This window comes from Montipora foliosa, chromosome 5 (assembly GCF_036669935.1).
Source record: "Montipora foliosa isolate CH-2021 chromosome 5, ASM3666993v2, whole genome shotgun sequence".
NCBI lineage: Eukaryota > Metazoa > Cnidaria > Anthozoa > Scleractinia > Acroporidae > Montipora > Montipora foliosa.
Window position 1 is genome coordinate 4,785,248 of NC_090873.1, and position 25,045 is coordinate 4,810,292.

General features: G+C 38.0%; 1 long non-coding RNA gene across 5 annotated transcripts in view; it reads right to left on the reverse strand.

Moving 5' to 3' along the window:
- Positions 1-25,045, reverse strand: part of LOC138003443 (uncharacterized) — a 199,688-nt gene that overhangs the window by 151,387 nt on the left and 23,256 nt on the right. Inside the window, exons 3-7 of one of the 5 annotated variants that reach the window (XR_011123554.1) lie at positions 23,217-23,342; positions 19,591-19,768; positions 17,316-17,395; positions 12,688-12,763; positions 471-923 (exon numbers count right to left, since the gene is read on the reverse strand). This is a non-coding gene — a long non-coding RNA (uncharacterized lncRNA). Of the gene's footprint in view, positions 1-265; positions 1,957-12,687; positions 12,764-17,315; positions 17,396-19,590; positions 19,769-23,216; positions 23,343-25,045 lie in introns of all 5 variants that reach the window. The other 4 variants (XR_011123550.1, XR_011123552.1, XR_011123553.1 and 1 more) reach the window with 4 other exon arrangements.

The window sequence follows — 25,045 nt, forward strand, 5'->3', positions numbered from 1 at the left end:
TTTGTGCTGTACATTATCTCACTGTTTTAGTATATACTAAAACAACTATTCACCTCAGTGTCCGTGGCTAGCGTTGGATATTTACCTTGCCGCTTCGCCGCTCGGTAAATATTCACCGCTAGCCACCTCCACTTCGGTGAATAGTTGTTAATTATTATTAAGTTCATTGTTCATCCACCTCTGTTTGTACACTGCACCATTTTTCTCTGTTTGCCAAAGATAATGATTGCAAACCATGCAGACCTATTTTCGTAGCATCACCTACATGATGTCCGCCATCATCTATGTGATAGTAATACAGAGTTTGGCAATATCTTGTTTCCAGCAATAAACGCCTATGATTCTGAGGCTGAGCGATGTCTTCAAGTCAAGAATTTCTTTATACCACTCCGCTGGAAACCGCAACAGGGTGAGTTTTGTATTTCAAAGGAACAGGGCGTACTGTGGAAAACACAGCGTCACGCACTTGCCTAACACAGTTTCTTGTTTCAGGATCAACGGGGAAAACTTGAAATAATGCGCTTGATGGCGTGAAATCCCACTCTTTAAAATCCAACAGGTCTGATTCTCTGCAGATTGTAAGTTTAAAAGGATTCCTGCGATAAGAATGGCTTCCTCTTGAGATGCATTCCATACTTTTCCAGTGTCTTTTATTTTTGAGCCTGAGTATTGAAAATTGCGGCCATAAAAGAAGAAAAATTGAGGTAACTTTGAAGAAAAAGCACCTCAATCGACCGGACGCCATTTTGTTGCCTGTGTAACCAAGCCTTGTTATGTTTGCATGTGGATGGCACGCGAGTCACGCCAACATTGAGGCACCATCCATGTTTTTGCAAAGATATCCATAACAGACACCATCCTCGGAGATCCAAGGGCAGTCAGTCGAGACGGGACGAGAATCGGGACTGGCGTAAAGTTTTGATCTGAGGATGAACAGACACACTAAAGTGTGTACGTTGTTTCAGTTCAATATGACTCACATTTAATTTCGGCCTTTTTTCTTCTGAATATAAATTTGGAGAGATTTAGCGATGTAAAATATATTTGTTGGACAGACATCAGCAGAGACTGGAAAGTCGCCTCTAGAATTCACCTGTTCTTCCAAACGCCACAAGCGCACTTGAGGTTCGGTCACTAAAGAAAACTCACCAGATGAATGGTCAGTGTAAAATACAGACTGCAGACCAGGGATAAAATGCAGACTAAGGTTATAATGTAAGTGTTGAAAAAGCCCAAAACCCTTTAGAAGTGCTGATAGTTAAAAAGAGAACCTCTGCTAAAACAACAAAATAGCTTTAAAGCACAGAACATATAATGTTTACAATTAAAACTGTTCAAACTTTTTCCAAATGAAAGCGTTTACATTCTAAAAAAAATGAATTTCAAAAACACTTGTTTGGGCTTTCAAATTTCCCGGGCGCCGCCGAGACAATTATTTGAGATGGCGGCGTCCGAGAAATTTGAAAGCCAAAACAAGCGTTTTGAAACTCATTTTTTTCGGATACAAACGCTTTCACTGCAAAAAGATTGAACAATGATTTTAATTGTTCACATTATGTTCTGGCCCCAGTAGTTCAAAAGGTGGATAACGCTCTTCACCCGATAAATCACTATCCATTGGATAGCGCAATTGGTTTCGCTATGACTTACCCACTGGATAGTGATTTATCCGGCGGATAGCGCTATCACTTCCAAAGGGTTTGGGCTTTTTCAACAGTTACATTACAACCTTAGTCTGTATTTTACCCCTTGTCTGCAGTCTGCATTTTACACTGACCGCCAGATGAGCATCTCCTAATGTTATTCGAGATGAATTACTCCGAAATCACTTGTTACTTGCCGGCCAGTTGTTGCACTCAAACAAACCAGTTATAAGCTCTTCAGCTTCTTTTAGACCTCCCTGCCTTTCCTTTCTTTTCTCTCCCTCTTCCTTAATCATCCGAGTTGTTGTATATTCTTTGTGGCAAACAAACAAATAAATAAATAAATAAATAAATAAATAAATAAATAAATAAATAATTAATTAATTAATTAAACAAAACATGCATTTTCCAGAAGCACGAAGATAATCTACAGTAACCGAATCTCATGACTTTCCCGACGGATACATGAGTCATTCCATTCACAATCACTGACATTCCTCAAAATATTTATGACTTTGAGATCTCTTATGAGGGTATGCGCTGGCCCGCCATAAGCAGCAACCAAAATAATGGCGGTATATGAAATGAATCATATATGAACTGCGGATATGAAATCAAGTGAAGCTTCACTTGATTTCATATCTGCAGCTCATATATGATTCATTTCATATACCATTTCATCATTGATTCATTCCTCACGGGACCATTAGAACCCACAAATGACCAGCTCCCAACGTCAGTGGCTTCATAGCTCAGTTGGTTAGAGCGTCGCACCGGAATCGCGAGGTCACGGGTTCAAACCCCGTTGAAGGCCTGAATTTTTCAGGCTTCTCTACGCAATTGTATAAGTTGCGTTCATAACTGCGAAGATCATAGCTTCACTTGATAGAAAATAGAGAGTTGGCAATTTTACCACAGGAATTTTTTTTAGAAATTGTGGAACGTTTGAAGATTCTGACAGAGAGTAAGTCAGCTTATCACGTGTATTCGTCCATGCACACCACTGAAAGTCTTCTTCTTGGTTTCGTGTATTGAATAGAGCACCTCATATTTGAAAATTACCTCAGGGATTTAGAGCTAGATAGATGGTTAAGATTTTGAGTTTCAGCACATCCCTAAATCCCTAGGGAACTAAATTTACGGAACTAAAATAAATAATCACTGTTTAGGGCATAGCAAGGTCTATGATTCCCAAATTGTACTTGAACAAGCTGCCATCTTGAACATTGTACACATCTCTCATTCCGTAAGAATGATCGTATCACCTACAAGCAAACTTAGTTCCCCCTTCTCTGTGTTTATTTCCAAAGAATCAGACCATTCAAGTTGAAAATTGATTACAAAATCATTGACAACAAGAAATTAGTACTACGTTCTGACTAGACCAGGCCCAGGGAAAACTTTTACAAGTATATGCTGAACTAAAATATAATATGAGATATGAGGAAATGGTCAACTACTGTATTCAGAATGAATGGATATCGAAAACTTAATGATCACGAGTGTTTTTCTTCATACATGTATAAACTTGCTGGTTCCTTACTAATACTATGACATAAAACATTATATTTCATGTAGGATGTGACTCCAACTGGAGAAATCTTAAGCGTACATTGAATTTATGAGCAACAAAAAATTCTATTTGTATATGAGCCTGATGAATTCAGCACATTTGTCAATTTTACTGCAAAGAAGTTAATTATCTGAGTGTTTAATATTCCAATCATAATCCAGAACTGTATAATATACAAAGAGCTTCAAATATGGCTGTTTCACATAACTATTCTGCCCATTTACCTTCATTCACTAATGGTTCGCAAGGTAACACACGAAACAAAATGGCGCCACACTGTGTTCGATCTTCAATGGCTCGCGCACGCGCAGACAGAATGCCCCTCTGCTAAGCCTCTGCTATATATACGTAGTTTTTAATCTCTCAGAATGAGTAACAACAACAACAACAACAACAATAATAACAATAATAATAATAATAATTTCATTTTTCTATAGCGCGAGAATCATAGAAAGATGCTCTCGCGCGCTTTACAATACAAATGCAACATAACTATAGTTTACAATAAATATGATATAAAGTATGAATAAAGTAACCATTATAGCAACAAAATTATACTGATGCAAAATACAACTGATCAGTACCTGATCATAATCTGTTAAAGTTTATATGCTTTTTGGAATAGGTGACTTTTAAGAAGTCTCTTACATAACTGTGCACTATTTGCACAGCGGACTGCATTAGGTATTATCTATTCCATAAACTCGATGCGGTATGGTATGGTGGAAATAGTCAATTTGAAGGATACTTGGTGTAACGGTCCCAGTTACACGAGCGTACTTTTAGAGATAGCTCACCAATAGGCGGGCTAAGAGTTAAATCAACAATAAACCAATTGAGTTTTAAAAATGCAGTCAAACTTGTTGCTCTATTTTTTAAAATCTTGATGCAGTTGCACATGTTTGTAGTATCTATTCACCTTTCTGTTCCTGATTTTAACTTGATAATGTGTATATTTGTAATGATACTAGTAAGACGAAGACGAAGACGAAGACGAAGACGAAGACGCAGACGCAGAAGAAGAAGAAGAAGAAGAAGAAGAAGAAGAAGAAGAAGAAGAAGAAGAAGAAGAAGAAGAAGAAGAAGAAGAAGCCTAATTTGAATATCAAGACGGACTCCATTCGTTTTGTTTAATTTTCATTGTTTCTTTCTTTCACTATACAGGCTCCTTATTAACTGTTGTTCTTTTAGTATTCATAGTGTTCAAATAATTTTGGCTTGATAATGACGTTTAGCTAACCTCGAAACGTTGTCGTTTTTTAACAAAGTTTCTAACCAAGTTTTTAGTATCTTTAAGAATATTTCGATATGTTTCATTGCACTTTTTTATAGTACTTTGATACTATTAATACCATTATATTGCTACTGATCCAGCCAAATCTCTGAACCTCTGGATCTCCAATGTAATTGCTATAAAATCCCATGTAAAGGGTGTACTTGGAATTACGTAGGAGAAACCGAAAGATGCTTCTAAACCCGAAAAAAAGGAAAATCAAAGAAACCTAATGAACTACACAAAGGGTTCAAACTTTGTGAACCAAGCGTGACAAAATAATCACTCCATTGACTTCGATAATGCAAGTGTAATCGACAAGGGCAACTACCGTGTTCAGAAAACGCTAGAATCCTGGCATATTGCCAGAAAGGTCGGCGCGGACAATATCTCAAAACCGTTGCCTAGGCAACACTCCATTTTACTGCAATTAGACAACATTTACATTTTTATCCTCTCGCTTTTTCCGCACTTCTTTTGTATTCAAGTTTTACATGCAACAAATTTTTCGCACTCCTTTTCGTATATATTCCCATTCACGCTCCAACTTTTTTACTCGTTAAAGGATATAGACTGATAGCCGAAAGCTAATGTTCTTAATCTTTTAACCAGACAACGTTTTTTTACCACTTTTAAAATATGTCCTATTCTGGTTACAGCTCTATTTTGACTGAATTATGCCAACTGATTCTCATTCTGCTGTGCTGATGACCGTAAACACCGAGCGAACAATACTCGCTTGAATCCCTCCTTAAAATTTGAACTGCGAAAAGCGTATAATACGGGATTAAGACATAAAATAATGTCAAATAGCAAACAGAAGATATGGAAAAGTATTAGGAACAATTCATCGTTTATCTCCATCATGAGGTCAACATTGTGTAATACAGCTATCGGTCCGTAACCAATGAGAAATCCACATGTTGCCAGTATAAATGTGGCAAGAAGTTTCCTCTTTTCAGAATTGTCTTCGTTAGTATTTTCGGCCAATATCGTGCCGGAAAAATACAATCCTTTTAACAGGGATCCATAACAAAAAAGGAACACCACTGTGGGAATGTATGCAGTGAACGTTGAATATATGAGGAAATAAATTGCGACTCCCGATGAACCAATGCATGAAGATTTTTTGCTGCTCACTTCAAGGAAGAATACTGGAAAACTGATGGCAAAGCTTAAACACCAAATGACAACGACTGCTCGTTTGATACTCTCTTCGTGCAAGCGTGAATTCGACCTAAAAGGTTTCAGTATGGCGTGATACCTTTCCATTGACAGTAGTGTGAGAGTTAAGGCTGAAGAAGTTACCGAAATGTACCCAACAACAATAAACTTACAAGAGAATTTGACGAAGTCGTTCAGTGAAGATACGCAATCATGATCAAAGCACACGAAATAAAACGGACGCATCAAGATGACAATTGAATCGCTTGCCGCCAAGTTCACTAAGAGATAATTTGTTGTCGTATGCATTTCTCGTGTCTTGTAGACAATTCCAATGATTAATATGTTGCCTACGAAGCCAAAAATATAAAATGGAATGCACGCAATCATGATGAAGTTGAAGACAGAGTAAAAGTTATTGAAATCAACCATACTGGCCTCCCTTTTAGTTTATCTATCCGCTTTTTGAGAAAATAAAACGGTTAGTTATGATCAGCGACTCTAATCAGCCACGATTTCACCTGCTGGAAACACAGTTGTCAAAATTTCCAATATTTTTTCACCTTGGAGATTTTGCGTTGTTTCGGACACAATTGGAAAGTTCCATCAAACAAGAACTGTCCCACCAATTTTGAAAAAAAACACAGACCAAAAAAAAGTGACCGGGTGTAGGACAATTCAAGATTATCTTTAAGCGCGGTCATTTATCCAGGGAAACAAATTACGAAAGAAAAAGATGACATGCTCACCATAGTTTTTGCGAGATGACAAAATAAGTCATTATTGATAATCCATCTGTCCCTTGCGTCAAGTCTACTAGCCGTCCTTGAATACATTAATTTACGCATATTATATATCGCCCACTAAGGCTTTAATTTATAAGTTTCTTTCAAAGTTTAGGGTCCATGCAAATTAAAGGCCGTTCAAGAAATATACCGCTTTGTTGGTTCGTTCTACCGTCTTCGAATTCAGGAAACGGAAAAATGGCAAAAATTTGATGCCTCACGTGGAGCACGCTCCGTGTGCAGAACGGCTCAGGTGGTAAGGCACCAAGCCCCACTCGGCCTAGGATGGGGTCTACGTGGTTTTAAATTTCCTTTGTTGTAAGTGCTATAGGAAATTTGCGCACCTTGCAGTCGTGAGGTTGGGTGCGTGCAATTTTTGCGCCAAAATCATTTAAGACGCTTTTCTCGCTGAAATAATGCAAAAAGGAACGCGTATTCCGTATATTCGGATTGAATTGTCTTCGGTTCATTGTGCCATTTGGAGAGGAAAAGTAAAGAACTATAAAAAGATAGCTATTTTAAGCGTGTTATCATGAACTGCAGGCCTGCAAACTTGCGCCATAATTAGGCCTGAAAGAAGAAGTCATAATAATAACATATAACTTTTCATAATAATGATTATATTTAACAATTATTCGAATGTATGCATCCACATAAATGATATTTTCAAAGTCTGTCGGAGCACTGAGGTATTTCAGTGAATACTGGTCAACTCGCCAACGTTGAAATTCGCCTACACCTGCTAGTGAACTCGCCTACATAGGCAAGTTTGATCACCAGCATTCCGTGATCCATGCTAGCTTTACGGATATTAACAAAGCGGAATGCTCATACACCTTATTCCAAAATGGCCGCCATTTCAGTATTCTTTTGTTTCCATGCAAATTGGCCCTTATGGCCTCGTTCAAGGTTAAATATTCTTTTGAATTTTACGTTTGAAAGCGAGGCCATAACGGCCAATTTGCATGCAAACAAAAGAATACTAAAATGGCGGCCATTTTGGAATAAGGTGTATGAAGTCAATGAGGATATCGCCCACATTTCTAACTGGTGGAGACAACACAGATTAATCAGTAATCACAAGAAATGTGAAGTACTGCTAATCGGCAACAGAAACACTGTAGACACTTAACGGGATTTACAAATTTTCCTAATATATGGCAAACTGTTAAGGCAGAAAAACAGTTTTATGTACTTAGATGTACTTAAGAGTGCACATAGACCTTCTACATCTTTCTTTGAATACTGACGCACGTTCGAGCAATATCCCGAAAAGTTTACCCTAAGCTGAAACTGCGAAACAGGTCCTGGATCTCTCAGTACCTTAGCCACAATGTGTTACTTAGCATATACAAACGATCTTGCCAATAATGGCCTACATATGTGCAGTCTGGGATAATTGTGGCAAACAAAACGCACAACATTATGAGCGCTTACAAAATAAAGCTTTTTTTTTTGGGGGGGGGGGGGGGGGGCATTTGCATGAAAACAATGAATAGCTAGTTCACTGAAGCATGATTCAGTCCCAAGAGTAATTTACTTGTACTGTTTTATATAAAGGAACCCCCCCCCCCCTCTCCAAACAAAAAAGGTTTTGCATTATGGTGGAAATAGTCAATTAGAAGGATACTTGGTTTAACGCTCCCAGTTACACGATCGTACTTTTAGAGAAAGCTCGCCAATAGGCGGGCTAAGAGTTAAATCAACAATAAACCAATTGAGTTTTAAAAATGCAGCCGCTTGGGACTGGAACTTCCTACCTTCAGACATTCGCGATTTGACCACGATAAGGTTATTGAAGTCAAAATTGTTCTTCTATTTTTTTAAATCTTGATGCAGATGCACATGGTTATAGTATCTGTTAGCCTTTCTAATCCTGATTTTAATTTGATAATGTGTATATTTGGAATTATACTATTAATACGAAGACGAAGACGAAGAAGAAGAGAAAGCCTAATTTGAATATCAAGACGGACTCCATACGTTTTGATTAATTGTTATTGTTTGTTTCTTTCTTTCACTATACCGGCTCCTTATCTACTGTTGTTCTTTTAAATAGTATTCATAGCTTTCAAATATGTTTTGACTTGATAATGACGTTTAGCTAACCTCGAAACGTTGTCGTTTTTTAACAAAGTTTTTAACCAAGTTTTTAGTATTTTAAAAAATATTTCGATGTTTTATTGCAGTTTTTTATAGTTAGACACTGTTAATACCATTATATTACTACTGATCCAGCCAAATCTCTAAACGTCTGGATCTCCAATGTAATTGCTATAAAATCCCATGTAAAGGGTGTACTTGCAATTACGTAGGAGAAACCGAAAGCTGCTTCCAAACCCGAAAAAAAGAGGAACATCAACGAAACCTAAAGAACTACACAAAGGGTTCAAACCTTGTGAACCAAGTGCGACAAAATAATAACTCCATTGACTTCGATAATGCAAGTGTAATCGACAAGGGCAACTACCGTGTTCAGAAAACGCTAGAATCCTGGCACACTGCCACTAAAGGTCGGCGCGGGCAATAACTGAAAAGCGTTGGCTAGGCAATACTCCATCTAAATTTACTGCAATTAGACAACATTTACATTTTTAACCTATCGCTTTTTCTGCACTTCTTTTGTACTTTAGTTTTATATGCAACAAATTTTTCGCACCTCTTTTCGTATATTCCCATTCACGCTCCAACTTTTTTACTCGTTAAAGGATATAGACTGATAGCCGAAAGCAAATGTTCTTAATCTTTTAACCAGACAACGTTTTTTTACCACTTTTAAAATATGTCCTATTCTGGTTACAGCTCTATTTTTACTGAATTATGCCAACTGATTCTCATTCTGCTGTGTTGATGACCGTAAACACCGAGAGAACAATACTCGCTTGAATCCCTCTTTAAAATTTGAACTGCGAAAAGCGTATAATACGGGATTAAGACATAAAATAATTTCAAAAAACAAATAGAAGATAATGGAAAGTTTGAACAACAATTCATCGTTTATCTCCATCCCGAGGCGAACAGCGTCTAGTACAGCGATCGGTCCGTAACCAATGAGAACTCCACTTGTTGCCAGTATAAAGGTGACAAGAAGTTTCCTTTTTTCAGAATTGCCTTCGTTAGTATTTTCGGCCCATATCGTACCGGAAAAATACAATCCTTTTATCAGGGATCCATAACAAAAAAGGAACACCACTGTGGGAATGTATGCAGTGAACGTTGAATATATGACGACATATGCTTCGACTTCCAATGAACCAACGAATGAAGATTTTTTGCTGCACTCTACAAGGAAGAATCCTGGAAAACCGATGACAATGCTTAAAAACCAAATGACAAAGATTGCTCGTTTGATACTCTCTTCGTGCAAGCGTGAATTCGACCTAAAAGGTTTCAGTATGGCATGATACCTTTCCACTGCCAGTAGTGTGAGAGTTAAGGCTGAAGAAGCTATCGAAATGAGCATAACAACAATTGACTTACAAGAGATTTTCACGAGGTCGTCGTTCAGTGATGCTACGGAATCAGGATCACCAAAGAAATAAAATGAAGACATTAAGATGATAACTGAATCGCTTGCCGCTAAGTTCGCTAAGAGATAATTCGTTGTCGTATGCATTTCTCGTGTCTTGTGGACAATTCGAATGATTAATATATTTATCTTTTTTTTTGGGGGGGGGGGGGTGGGGTTATTTGCATGAAAACAATGAATAGCCAGTTCACTGCAGCATGATTCAGTCCCAAGAGTAACTAACTAACTAACTAACTAAAAAAAGGTATTGCATTTTGTTTGAAATAGTCAATAAGAAGGATACTTGGTTTAACGCTCCCAGTTACACGATCGTACTTTTAGAGATAGCTCGCCAATAGGCGGGCAAAGAGTTAAATCAACAATAAACCAATTGAGTTTTAAAAATGCAGCCGCTTGGGACTGGAACTTCCTACCTTCAGACATTCGCGATTTGACCACGATAAGGTTATTGAAGTCAAAATTGTTCTTCTATTTTTTTAAATCTTGATGCAGATGCACATGTTTGTAGTATCTGTTAGCCTTTCTAATCCTGATTTTAATTTGATAATGTGTATATTTGGAATTATACTATTAATACAAAGACGAAGACGAAGAAGAAGAGAAAGCCTAATTTGAATATCAAGACGGACTCCATACGTTTTGTTTAATTGTTATTGTTTCTTTCTTTCTTTCACTATACAGGCTCCTTATCTACTGTTGTTCTTTCAAATAGTATTCATAGCTTTCAAATATGTTTTGACTTGATAATGACGTTTAGCTAACCTCGAAACGTTGTCGTTTTTTAACAAAGTTTTTAACCAAGTTTTTAGTATTTGAAAAAAAATGTTTTGATGTTTCATTGCAGTTTTTTATAGTTAGATACTGTTAATACCATTATATTGCTACTGATCCAGCCAAATCTCTAAACCTCTGGATCTCCAATGTAATTGCTATAAAATCCCATGTAAAGGGTGTACTTGAAATTACGTAGGAGAAACCGAAAGATGATTCCAAACCCAAAAAAAAGGAACGTCAACGAAACCTAAAGAACTACACAAAGGGTTTAAACTTTGTGAACCAAGTGCGACAAAATAATAACTCCATTGACTTCGATAATGCAAGTGTAATCGACAAGGGCAACTACCGTGTTCAGAAAACGCTAGAATCCTGGCATATTGCGAAAACGGTCGGCGCGGGCAATAACTGAAAAGCGTTGGCTAGGCAATACTCCATTTTACTGCAATTAGACAACATTTACAATTTTAACCTATCGCTTTTTCTGCACTTCTTTTGTACTTTAGTTTTATATGCAACAAATTTTTCGCACCCCTTTTCGTATATTCCCATTCACGCTCCAACTTTTTTACTCGTTAAAGGATATAGACTGATAGCCGAAAGCTAATGTTCTTAATCTTTTAACCAGACAACGTTTTTTTATCCACTTTTTAAACTGTCCTATCCTGGTTACAGCTCTATTTTGACTGAATTATGCCAACTGATTCTCATTCTGCTGTGCTGATGACCGTAAACAACGAGAGAACAATACTCGCTTGAATCCCTCTTTAAAATTTGAACTGCGAAAAGCGTATAATACGGGATTAAGACATAAAATAATTTCAAAAAGCAAATAGAAGATAATGGAAAGTTTGACCAACAATTCATCGTTTATCTCCATCCCGAGGCGAACAGCGTCTAGTACAGCTATCGGTCCGTAACCAATGAGAAATCCACTTGTTGCCAGTATAAAGGTGACAAGAAGTTTCCTTTTTTCAGAATTGCCTTCGTTAGTATTTTCGGCGCATATCGTACCGGAAAAATACAATCCTTTTATCAGGGATCCATAACAAAAAAGGAACACCACTGTGGGAATGTATGCAGTGAACGTTGAATATATGACGACATATGCTTCGACTTCCAATGAACCAACGAATGAAGATTTTTTGCTGCACTCTACAAGGAAGAATCCTGGAAAACCGATGACAATGCTTAAAAACCAAATGACAAAGATTGCTCGTTTGATACTCTCTTCGTGCAAGCGTGAATTCGACCTAAAAGGTTTCAGTATGGCATGATACCTTTCCACTGCCAGTAGTGTGAGAGTTAAGGCTGAAGAAGCTATCGAAATGAGCATAACAACAATTGACTTGCAAGAGATTTTCACGAAGTCGTCGTTCAGTGATGCTACGAAATCAGGATCACCAAAGAAATAAAATGAAGACATTAAGATGATAACTGAATCGCTTGCCGCCAAGTTCGCTAAGAGATAATTCGTTGTCGTATGCATTTCTCGTGTCTTGTGGACAATTCGAATGATTAATATATTGCCAATGAAGCCAAATATATAAAATGGAATGCACGCAATCCTGATAAACTTGAAGACAGAGTAAAAGTTATTGGAATCAGCCATACTGGCCTCCCTTTTAGTTTTTCTATCAGCTTTTTGAGAAAATAAAAGGGTAAGTTATGATCAACGACTCTAATCATCCACGATTTCACCTGCTGGTCTAGAAACACAGTTGTCAAATACGTTAATTAAAATTACAAATATTTTTTTCACATTGGAGATTTTGCGTTGTTTCGGACACAATTGTAAAGTTTCATCAAACAAGAACTGTCGCACCAATTTTGAAAAAAACACAGACGAAAAAAAAGTGACCGGCAGTAGGACAATTCAAGATTATCTCTAAGGGCGGTCATTTATCCAGGAAAACAAATTACGAAAAAAAGGATGGCATACCTACCATAGATCTTGTGAGCTGGCAAACTAAGTCATTATTGCTAATCCATCTGTCACTTGCGCCAAGTCTATTAGCCCACCTTGAATACATTGATTTACGCATATTATTAATAATATTAATTAATAAGTTTCTTTCGATGTTTAGGGTCCATGCAAATTAAAGGCCGTTCAAGAAATATACCGCTTTGCTGGTTCGTTCTACCGTTTTGGAATTCATGAAACGGAAAAATGGCAAAAATTTGATGCCTCGCATGGAGCACGCGCCGTGTGCAGAACGGCTCAGGTGGTAAGGCACCAAGCCCCACTCGGCCTAGGATGGGGTCTCCGTGGTTTTAAATTTCCTTTGTTGTAAGTGCTATAGGAAATTTGCGCACCTTGCAGTCGTGAGGTTGGGTGCGTGCAATTTTTGCGCCAAAATCATTTAAGACGCTTTTCTCGCTGAAATAATGCAAAAAGGAACGCGTATTCCGTATATTCGGATTGAATTGTCTTCGGTTCATTGTGCCATTTGGAGAGGAAAAGTAAAGAACTATAAAAAGATAGCTATTTTAAGCGTGTTATCATGAACTGCAGGCCTGCAAACTTGCGCCATAATTAGGCCTGAAAGAAGAAGTCATAATAATAACATATAACTTTTCATAATAATGATTATATTTAACAATTATTCGAATGTATCAATCCACATAAATGATATTTTCAAAGTCTGTCGGAGCACTGAGGTACTTCAGTGAATATTGGTCAACTCGCCTACGTTGAAATTCGTTTATGTCAAGTCGCCTACACCTACTGGTGAACTAGCCTACATAGGCGAGTTTGATCACCAGCATACCGAGATCCACGCTAGCTTTACGGATATTAACAAAGTAGCTGAATGCTCATGAAGTCAATGAGGATATCGCCCACATTTCTAAGTGGTGGAGACAAAACAGATTAATCAGTAATCACAAGAAATGTGAAGTACTGCTAATCGGCAAAAGAAACACTATAGACACTTAAGGGGATTTACAAATTTTCCTATATGGCAAACTGTCAAGGCAGAAAAACAGTTTTATGTACTTAGGACTGCACATAGACCTCCGATCTTTCTTTGAATACGCACGTTTGTGCAAAATCCCGATCTCTAACTACGTTAGCCACAATGTGTTTCTTAGCATATACAAACGATCTTGCCAATAATGGCCTACATATGTGCAGTCTGGGATAATTGTGGCAAACAAACCGCACAACATCATGAGCGGTTACAAAATCAAGCAAGTTCATTTATTTATTATTGGGGGGGGGGGGGGGGTGGGGTTATTTGCATGAAAACAATGAATAGCCAGTTCACTGAAGCATGATTCAGTCCCAAGAGTAACTAACTAACTAACTAACTAAAAAAAGGTATTGCATTATGATGGAAATAGTCAATAAGAAGGATACTTGGTTTAACGCTCCCAGTTACACGATCGTACTTTTAGAGATAGCTCGCCAATAGGCGGGCAAAGAGTTAAATCAACAATAAACCAATTGAGTTTTAAAAATGCAGCCGCTTGGGACTGGAACTTCCTACCTTCAGACATTCGCGATTTGACCACGATAAGGTTATTGAAGTCAAAATTGTTCTTCTATTTTTTTAAATCTTGATGCAGATGCACATGTTTGTAGTATCTGTTAGCCTTTCTAATCCTGATTTTAATTTGATAATGTGTATATTTGGAATTATACTATTAATACAAAGACGAAGACGAAGAAGAAGAGAAAGCCTAATTTGAATATCAAGACGGACTCCATACGTTTTGTTTAATTGTTATTGTTTGTTTCTTTCTTTCACTATACAGGCTCCTTATCTACTGTTGTTCTTTCAAATAGTATTCATAGCTTTCAAATATGTTTTGACTTGATAATGACGTTTAGCTAACCTCGAAACGTTGTCGTTTTTTAACAAAGTTTTTAACCAAGTTTTTAGTATTTTAAAAAATATTTCGATGTTTTATTGCAGTTTTTTATAGTTAGACACTGTTAATACCATTATATTACTACTGATCCAGCCAAATCTCTAAACGTCTGGATCTCCAATGTAATTGCTATAAAATCCCATGTAAAGGGTGTACTTGCAATTACGTAGGAGAAACCGAAAGCTGCTTCCAAACCCGAAAAAAAGAGGAACATCAACGAAACCTAAAGAACTACACAAAGGGTTCAAACCTTGTGAACCAAGTGCGACAAAATAATAACTCCATTGACTTCGATAATGCAAGTGTAATCGACAAGGGCAACTACCGTGTTCAGAAAACGCTAGAATCCTGGCATATTGCGAAAACGGTCGGCGCGGGCAATAACTGAAAAGCGTTGGCTAGGCAATACTCCATCTAAATTTACTGCAATTAGACAACATTTACATTTTTAACCTATCGCTTTTTCTGCACTTCTTTTGTACTTTAGTTTTATATGCAACAAATTTTTCGCACCTCTTTTCGTATATTCCCATTCACGCTCCAACTTTTTTACTCGTTAAAGGATATAGACTGATAGCCGAAAGCAAATGTTCTTAATCTTTTAACCAGACAACGTTTTTTTACCACTTTTAAAATATGTCCTATTCTGGTTACAGCTCTATTTTTACTGAATTATGCCAACTGATTCTCATTCTGCTGTGTTGATGACCGTAAACACCGAGAGAACAATACTCGCTTGAATCCCTCCTTAAAATTTGAACTGCGAAAAGCGTATAATACGGGATTAAGACATAAAGTAATGTCAAATACCAACATGAAGATATCGGAAAGTTTTAGGAACAATTCATCGTTTATCTCCATCCCGAGGTAAACAGCGTCTAGTACAGCGATCGGTCCGTAACCAATGAGAAATCCACTTGTTACCAGTATAAAGGTGACAATTAGTTTCCTTTTTTCAGAATTGTCTTCGTTAGTATTTTCGGCGCATATCGTGCCGGAAAAATACAATCCTTTTATCAGGGATCCATAACAAAATAGGAACACCACTGTGGGAATGTATGCAGTGAACGTTGAATATATGACGACATATGCTTCGACTTCCAATGAACCAACGTATGAAGATTTTTTGCTGCACTCTACAAGGAAGAATCCTGGAAAACCGATGACAATGCTTAAAAACCAAATGACAAAGATTGCTCGTTTGATACTCTCTTCGTGCGAGCGTGAATTCGACCTAAAAGGTTTCAGTATGGCATGATACCTTTCCACTGCCAGTAGTGTGAGAGTTAAGGCTGAAGAAGCTATCGAAATGAGCATAACAACAATTGACTTACAAGAGATTTTCACGAAGTCGTCGTTCAGTGATGCTACGAAATCAGGATCACCAAAGAAATAAAATGAAGACATTAAGATGATAACTGAATCGCTTGCCGCCAAGTTCGCTAAGAGATAATTCGTTGTCGTATGCATTTCTCGTGTCTTGTGGACAATTCGAATGATTAATATATTGCCAATGAAGCCAAATATATAAAATGGAATGCACGCAATCCTGATGAACTTGAAGACAGAGTAAAAGTTATTGGAATCAGCCATACTGGCCTCCCTTTTAGTTTTCCTATCAGCTTTTTGAGAAAATAAAAGGGTAAGTTATGATCAACGACTCTAATCATCCACGATTTCATCTGCTGGTCTAGAAACACAGTTGTCAAATTAAAGAAATTAAGTAATTAATTAATTCACGGCAAAAAAAGTAGCGTTCACCCGCTAGGAAAACGATTGGTGAACATTGCAAAATGCGGCATTTTTCGAACATTTGCTTGCGTTTTCCGATCGTAAAATCCAAGGTTTTCTGTTTGTTTTCCAGCCGGTGAACTCGAGTTTTGGTTTCATTATCCGACAGTTTTCCATTAGGGTGAACAACAGGAAAACAAGCCGTTTTCCAGGTGTTTACCGCCTGGTTAACGCTTTGAAAACAGATTGTTTTTCGTTGTTTTACCGGCGTTTTCCAGTCGCAAAACTGCGTGTTAACTGGAGTTTACTCGGAGTTTTCTCGCATTGTCCTGGTGTTCACCGGGCGGTTAACGCACGCTAAACAGGTTGTTTTCCATTGTTTACTGGTGTTTTCCAGTTTCAAAACAACGCGTTCAGTGGAGTTTTCAGCGAGTTTTCTTGCATTTTCGCGAACAGTGAATGCGCGGAGAACGCCAAAAAACCGCTTGTTCTTCAGCGTTCACTAGTTGGTTAATGCTTAAAACCAAGGTGTTTGCCTTGAGGGAAAACGCGGTGTTGTCACACAAATGCACCTACTTTCCTGCCTTTTCTGCATTTGCGGCTTCTCCTTTTCGCTGGTATTTTACATGCACTTTAAAATCAGTTGGGTGGCGTAGCTTACAAATTTGGCTGTATTTACGTTTTCATTTACTCTGAGTTCGTAGCTGTGACGCTACTTTCACCATTTAGTAAAATCACCAGAAAACAATGGCTTTCTTGCCGTGAAAATTTCCAATATTTTTTTCACATTGGAGATTTTGCGTTGTTTCGGACACAATTGTAAAGTTCCATCAAACAAGAACTGTCGCACCAATTTTGAAAAAAACACAGACGAAAAAAAAGTGACCGGCAGTAGGACAATTCAAGATTATCTCTAAGGGCGGTCATTTATCCAGGGAAACAAATTACGAAAAAAAGGATGACATACCTACCATAGTTCTTGTGAGCTGGCAAACTAAGTCATTATTGCTAATCCATCTGTCACTTGCGCCAAGTCTATTAGCCCACCTTGAATACATTGATTTACGCATATTATTAATAATATTAATTAATAAGTTTCTTTCGATGTTTAGGGTCCATGCAAATTAAAGGCCATTCAAGAAATATACCGCTTTGTTGGTTCGTTCTACCGTCTTGGAATTCATGAAACGGAAAAATGGCAAAAATTTGATGCCTCGCGTGGAGCACGCGCCGTGTGCAGAACGGCTCAGGTGGTAAGGCACCAATCCCCACTCGGCCCAGGATGGGGTCTACGTGGTTTTAAATTTCCTTTGTTGTAAGTGCTATAGGAAATTTGCGCACCTTGCAGTCGCGAGGCTGGGTGCGCGCAATTTTTGCGCCAAAATCATGTCGCACGCTTTTCTCACCGAAATTATGTAAAAAGGAAGGCGTATTCTGTACATTCGGATGGAATTGTCTTCGGTTCATTGTGCCATTGGGAGACGAACAGTAAAGAACTATAAAAAGATGATATTTTAAGCGTGTTATTATGAACTGCAGGCCTGCAAACTTGTGCCATAATTAGGCCTGAAAGAAGAAGTCATAATAATAACATCACTTTTTATAATAATGATCATATTTAACAATTATTCGCCGAAGCCGAAGTGAATATTGGTGAATATTTACCCAATATTTACTGAGCCTGAGGCAAATAATTGTTTTAGTGTAATTTTTAGCGGTGAATATCAAGAAACTGCAAAACAACGGGCTAAAACAAGATGAAAAGGCACGAAAAGTGCTTGATTGGCTTAGCAGCCGCGCCTCCAAAATGTTATATTTACCGGGTAGCGCGGTGAATATGACACTAAATTCTTATATTCACCGCTGAAAATTATAGTAAAACTCTTAATTGTTTAGTTCAGGAAACTGAAACCTGGAAAATGTGAGGAGTCAGAAGGACAATAAATGAATATAATGAACTTTTTACTATTTTTAGCCTTTTCATTTGACATTTTTCTAACACTTACGACGATTTGGAGGTTATCATTTGACAAAAGATCTTTTTTTTTTATTCGTTAGATAGTAAATCAGGTAAAGAACCTAAACAAATGCTATCATCCGAAACATTTTAAAATACACCCCAAAACTTCGTGAAGTCAGTAACATAAGTAGTAAAAACCAGCCTTTGTTAGGCGGTGAGCAAATAAATAGATTCATGCAAGTGATATCTCCAAATTGCACTAAGAAATTAAAGTTCATTAATTGCAGCGTTTCAATAATCTTCATTGCTAAAAAGTTGCGGAATTCCATGATTAAAAAATTTATTGAACACATCTTTCTTAATGGACGGTTTTATTGCCACGATAACCTAACATAATGTCTGAAAGTGCCATTCATTCTAAATAGTTGGAACAAAAACCTGTTGTCAAAATCCAACTTCAAAATGACTACAATTTGCATTAGAGCGTTCTGGAGAATTCTCAATAGAGAAATGGAGAGCCCCGTTTGAGTCAAGTGATAAACGTTAGGTGGAAATTTAAATTTTGCCAAAAATTGATGGAACCTTTTTTATTCAAATTCATTTACTGTCGTTAGCATAGAACTAGATTAGGGCAAATTCTGCAAAGAGAGAAGTGAGTTCACGAGTACAAGAGAATTTAAAGACAATTTAACAAAGGACGTTTTAAGTGAGTGTCATATTTGGTTGTTCAAGCACATTTTGTTTCCCCGTGCATAAATCATGTTTCCAAAAAGTTTAATTATTGGGAGGTTCTTCCAGGTGTCTTGGGAAAACAGAGCAATGCCCACGGCAAATGAGGATTACGGAGACAAAGACAAATTACCTTAGGGCACAATGCAGCACAACGCATTCTCAAAATGCAACCGAACAAAGATCGCAATATAATTAACATCGGTTCAAGAAAGTAACTTTTTAAGGGAAACGTGAATAACAACCCCAGCAAATGGTGATCAAGAATACTTTTAAATGCTAAATGACCGAACGGTCTTTTCACAAATGCTCACGCTTTCTAGAAGAGAGCTAACGTATACGTATTGACAAAGTCAAAAATCTACCCTGTTGTACCAGCGTATGATGGCCGACTATGGTAGCGCGGGATTTATTGTCTCTGTGGTCAGCATTCCATTTTTCATAATCGAATTTCTTGGACTGTGCTGGTTATCAGAATCGTTCAAAAAACACCAGAAATGCATCCAGTCACGAACTACCTCTTAGCAAACTTGGCTTTTAGTGATGGACTCACCTTTTTTTATCCTATGCCCTTCTGTGTTGCTGGAAGAAGCAAGAAGTTTGATTGTAGGTTGATGCATGGCGTCGATGGGTTTTATCATCCGCGTTTCCTCCTTCGCCTTAATGGTTCTTGTAATTGAAAGGCCTTGTAGGTACCATGCCTTGTTAAAGCCATTTAGAACAGGCTTACGCTTAAAATAAGAGAATGTGAAAAGAACTATCGCAATTTTCTTTACTGTTATGGATCCCTGATCAAAGGACTCTACTTTGATAACACAATCTGTGCTTCGCTCGCAGACAAACAAGAAGACTGAGAAGCCTGCGGTTTTTCTTTATTGTTATGGATCCCTGATCAAAGGACTCTACTTTAATAATACAATCTCTGTTTCGCCCGCAGACAAACAAGAAGACAGAGAAGCCTGAGTCTGATAATGATGATGATGGTGATGATGATGATGAGGCACTGGACATCAGTATACTATCAACCTTGTCCCAACAGACACCAGCACACCCTTGTACCAGCCCATTACAGGGGGTGTATTTATCCATTATTAAATAAAATTTCAAGTGATAAATTCTGGGCAATAACAAAGATTTATGTAAGATTTCAACCTGAAGCATCAAAGTAGTCCTTCTTGCGAAAGAAATAAATTACTCTAAAAGAAAGCTTTACTGCCTGCATTGCTCTCAATTGGCACCTTCCCTCCACTGAATATTGCTTAATATGGACAAGTTAATTGCGGGATGGTAAACCACATGGGCAAGTATGCAGAACATTTGGCCGACAGGACAAAGCTTCTTTGTGGTGTAATGCAAAAAGAGAACCAAGTGGGTCTTGGAACACCAAAAGAGAAAGAATTTCGAGAAATCAAGTCTCGTTTAATATTATTAATTATTTATTTTAAAATTGAGCACCAGTCCTATAGCTTTGTTATAATCACCCTAACTAAGAAACAAAGATCTTTGCAGATGTGTCTACCTAATTGGACTGGGTGGCGTCCTTCTTCAAATTTAAAGCCAGATGATCAAAGCTGGAGACCCCTGTCATATTCTATTTCGATGGCACTCACCCCCAAAGAATGCAGATACGCATAAATTGAAAAAGAGTCCCTAATACTTTGACTTAAGTGAGTGAGCGGTGCAGCAACTATATTGTGGGTAAATACAGACCACAAGCCACTAGTTCCCCTTCTCACGAACCGTCACCTGATTAGACAAGTCTATAGCGTTTCAGAATGTGCCACATGCATTTTCACTTCAAAGAACTACATGTAAACTAATGTCATGTTCTTAGAGAGGAAATAGACATGGCAGATGCACTCTCCAGGATCCAGTCAACTTCTCATATGAAAGTAAGAGCATGTACAATAAAAGGAGAAGAAGTGAACATCTATCTTGACAGCACTAAAGACGCTTTACTAGTATCAGATATCAAATTAACAGAAATCAAGAAGGCCCAAGATGAAGACCATGTACACAATTGATGATTAAAGGTTCTTGCATTGAAGGCTGACTGGATAGGTTCCACTTTCCTGATGCAGTGAAACCGTATTAGTCAGAGAGAGGTGAGCTAAGAGTCGCCAACAATCGTTATACCCTCAGCCAAAAGACTAGAGGTTCTGAACAAAGTACATGAAGGACATCTTGGGATAACTACATGTAAATTAATGTTGAGAACGTCCAAGAAATTCAGTTTGGTGGCTGGGTTAAAGTCATCAAGTTCAAGACATGGTGGAGAATTTGTGCTGATCACAAACAGTTCCTGAGTGAAAACACCGGAACAACTGATTCTAACTCCATTCCCTGAGTGCCCATGGCAAGTGATTGCAACTGATTCGTTCCAACTTGATCTCATCACTTATTCAATGGTGGTAGTTTATTTCTCCTTCTATGTTGAGGCAGAAGCGCTTTGGATGATGACCAAAGCTATAGAGGTTACATTGTACACCTGTATGTACATGTAGGGCACTTGAAGTGGTCTTTCCTCGACATGGAATCCCAGATGAAGTCAGAAGCAACAATGGTCCGCATGAATATGCCTGAGCAGCAGAATTTACCCAATTTACAAAGGACTGGGGATTCAAACAATCAAGTACATGTAGTTCCTGTTTACAACAATTAAATGGGGAAGCTAAGAAATGAGTCAAAGTCAAGTTGTTAAAAAAAAAGAGAAGGATCCTACCAAGGGGATCCACTCAACGAGAATGTGGATACTCATCAGCAGTTTCTGATGGGACAGAAAAACCAACCTTTCACACGAAGTTAGTTCCTGGCTGGCCTGATATCAAGAATTTGGGTCAAAGAGAACAAGAGAGTAAGGCTGCATTAAGAGTTGTCTTCAATCAGCAACAGTCAGAACTACCCCACTGAAGCCACTTCAAGCTGGCACCCCCACATACAGTACTGTACATCAAAGTAGAGGACAACGCAGAAGCAGTAATTACCAATCGGCAACAGTCACAGGTGCAGCAGAAACACCAAGACCCTACATTGGGAAAACGGACAGAGGCACACTTTGATGAAACCGTTCACATAACAGCCATTCCAGGAAGTAAGCCTGAGATTCCTAATGCCAGGGAACAGGTTGAGTGTCTGCTGACATGACCCTCATGACCTGTGAAGGCTATCAAATCACCTTGTGTTTCTTCAAAACCAAAGAGACTGATCAGGGGTCTGGACTTGGCTAATTTTAACTCTTGGATCCAATTGTTGTTAGATGTTTGTTCTCAAGCCCCTAGCAAATTCATGCAGTTTGCCTCTTATCTGAGTTCAAGTTGTTAGTTGTTAGCAACCATAGGACCATGGACCATGCCTACTATAATTCTTATTGCGCATTTCGAGATACTCAAGGGTTTCCTATGGATGTTGCTAATTAATACAGGGATAATTTTTTTTGCGCCGTTTAAAACTATGTGGAAAAAGCAGAACTCAGCAAGTGCTCATGGTATCCAAAAAAATTTGGGGGTAACCATGCTTTTTTTAGAGATAATAATAATAATAATTATTGAGCTTCAATTTGGAAAAGAATGCCATACATTGCTTTGTATTTTACAGCTTTTTCCAAATTGTTGATAAAGTTTCTTTGAAAAATGCCTGGTTATCCCCAATTTTCTTTTTGGATTTCAATAACAATTTAACAAATTATTAAAAAATTAATAGTTTTTGAGCATGCCGTAGCAAATAAAAGAGGCTGACTAAACACTGCCTGTTTGTGTCTGGTGAAAGAGTCTCGTTGCGATATGTGTTGGCTCCCACTATTAAACACTTCTAATTTAATAGAGTACCAAAAATGGAAAATGATTGTCTTACCACAACTACGTACCCTGTGACCCTTACAAAGGATAACAGATTCTGACATTACCTTTGTTTTGAAGTTTATAATTTTTGGACTGTGTTTGGATATTCCAAGTAAGTTTGGACTGGAAGAAGTTTACAAAATATGGGCAGAGTAGGCTCTATACATGTCCAAAAAATAGTAATTTACTTAATAAGCTATTTAATTATTGAATAGAACAGGTACACCATTTAACAGTGTGAAATAAAATGAACCATGCAAATATAACAAAGCCTACAGGTTAGTGATGGTCTTACCACAACTACTCTGTGACCATTATAAAAAATAACAGATTCTGACATTACCTTTGTTTTGAAGTTAATTTGGACTGTGTTTGGATATTCCAAGTAAGTCTGGACTTAAACAAGTTTGCAAATAAACATGGGCAGAGCACATGTAGCCTCTACAGTCATGTCCAAAAGCAGGTGAACCTGGAACAAACCAAGAAATTGAAAATAATAAATGAAGTGGAACAAATAGTTTGCACAGCTACAGTACACTATGTACATGTAGTTTAATAAAGAAGCTTCGTTTCTACAAAGAACTGTAGCTCATTAAAACACCTTGCACCACCTTTGGTGACCAAAAGCGTACGCTACTTTGGCCACCCCACACATCTTATAATTTTAATAACTGTAATTTACTTAATAAGCTAATTAGTTATTGAATAGAACCTTGTAAGTAATTTTTTATACCAATAAACAATGTGAAATAAAATGAAACATGCAAATAAATTATTAGCGTTGTCCAGTGTAACAGCACCATTCAGCAGTTCAATAGTTATTGGATCAAGAAACTTCCCTGCTTTAGAGCAGCGCATCGCATGCGTCTGTCCTGTTCGTACCTGCGCTACTAATTGGGGAGACTAAAACGGGACACTAATGGAGGCCACCAATGGAAGACATTAATTGGGGATAATAATAGGGGACATTAATAGGGGACACTAATTGGGGACACTAATGGGGGACACTAATTGGGGATGCTAATAGGGGACACTAATGGAGACCACTAATAGGGGATACTAATAGGGGACACTAATGGAGGCCACTAATGGGGGACATTAATGGGGGACATTAATGGGGGACAAGAATAGTGGACACTAATTGGGGATACTAATAGGAGACACTAATAGGGGACACTAATTGGGGATACTAATAGGAGACACTAATAGGGGACACTAATAAAGGTCACTAATGGGGGACACTAATTGGGGACACTAATGGAAGTCATTAATAGGGGTCACTAATGGGAATACTAATAGAGGACACAAATAGGGGACACTAACTGGGGATACTAATAGAGACCACTAATAGGGGAGACTAATTGGGGAAACTAATAGGGGACACTAACTTAGACCAACAATAGGGGATACTAATTGGGGACACTAATGGTGGCCACTAATTGGGGTCACTAATGGGGGACACTAATAGTGTACACTAATTGGGGATACTAATAAGAGACACTAATAGGGGACACTAATAGAGGTCACTAATTGGGAACACTTAAAGGGGACACTAATCGAGGTCACCAATAGGGAACACTAATAGGAGACACTAATTGGGGATACTAATAAGGGACACTAATTAGGGATACTAATAGGGGACACTAATTGGGGACACTAATGAAGGCCATTAATAGGGGAGACTTATTGGGGATACTAATTGGGGACACTAATAGGGGCCACTAATTGGAAACACTTAAAGGGAATACTAATGAACGCCACCAATGGGGGACAATAATTAGGGATACTAATAGGGGACACTAATGGAGGCCACTAATAGTGGAGACTAATTGGAGATACTAATAGGGGACACTAATGGAGAACACTAATAGGGAACACTAATTGCGGATACTAATAGGGGACACTAATATGGGACACTAATTGGGGACACTAATAGAGGACACAAATAGAGGCCACGAATAGGGGAGACTAATTGGGGATACTAATAGGAGACACTAATAGGGGACACTAATAGGGGCCACTAATTGGGGGCACTTAAAGGGGACACTAATGGATGCCACTAATTGGGCACACTAATGGAGACCACTAATAGGGAAGACTAATTGGCGATACTAATAGGGGATACTAATAGGGGACACTAATTGTGGACAGTAATAGGGGACACTAATGGAG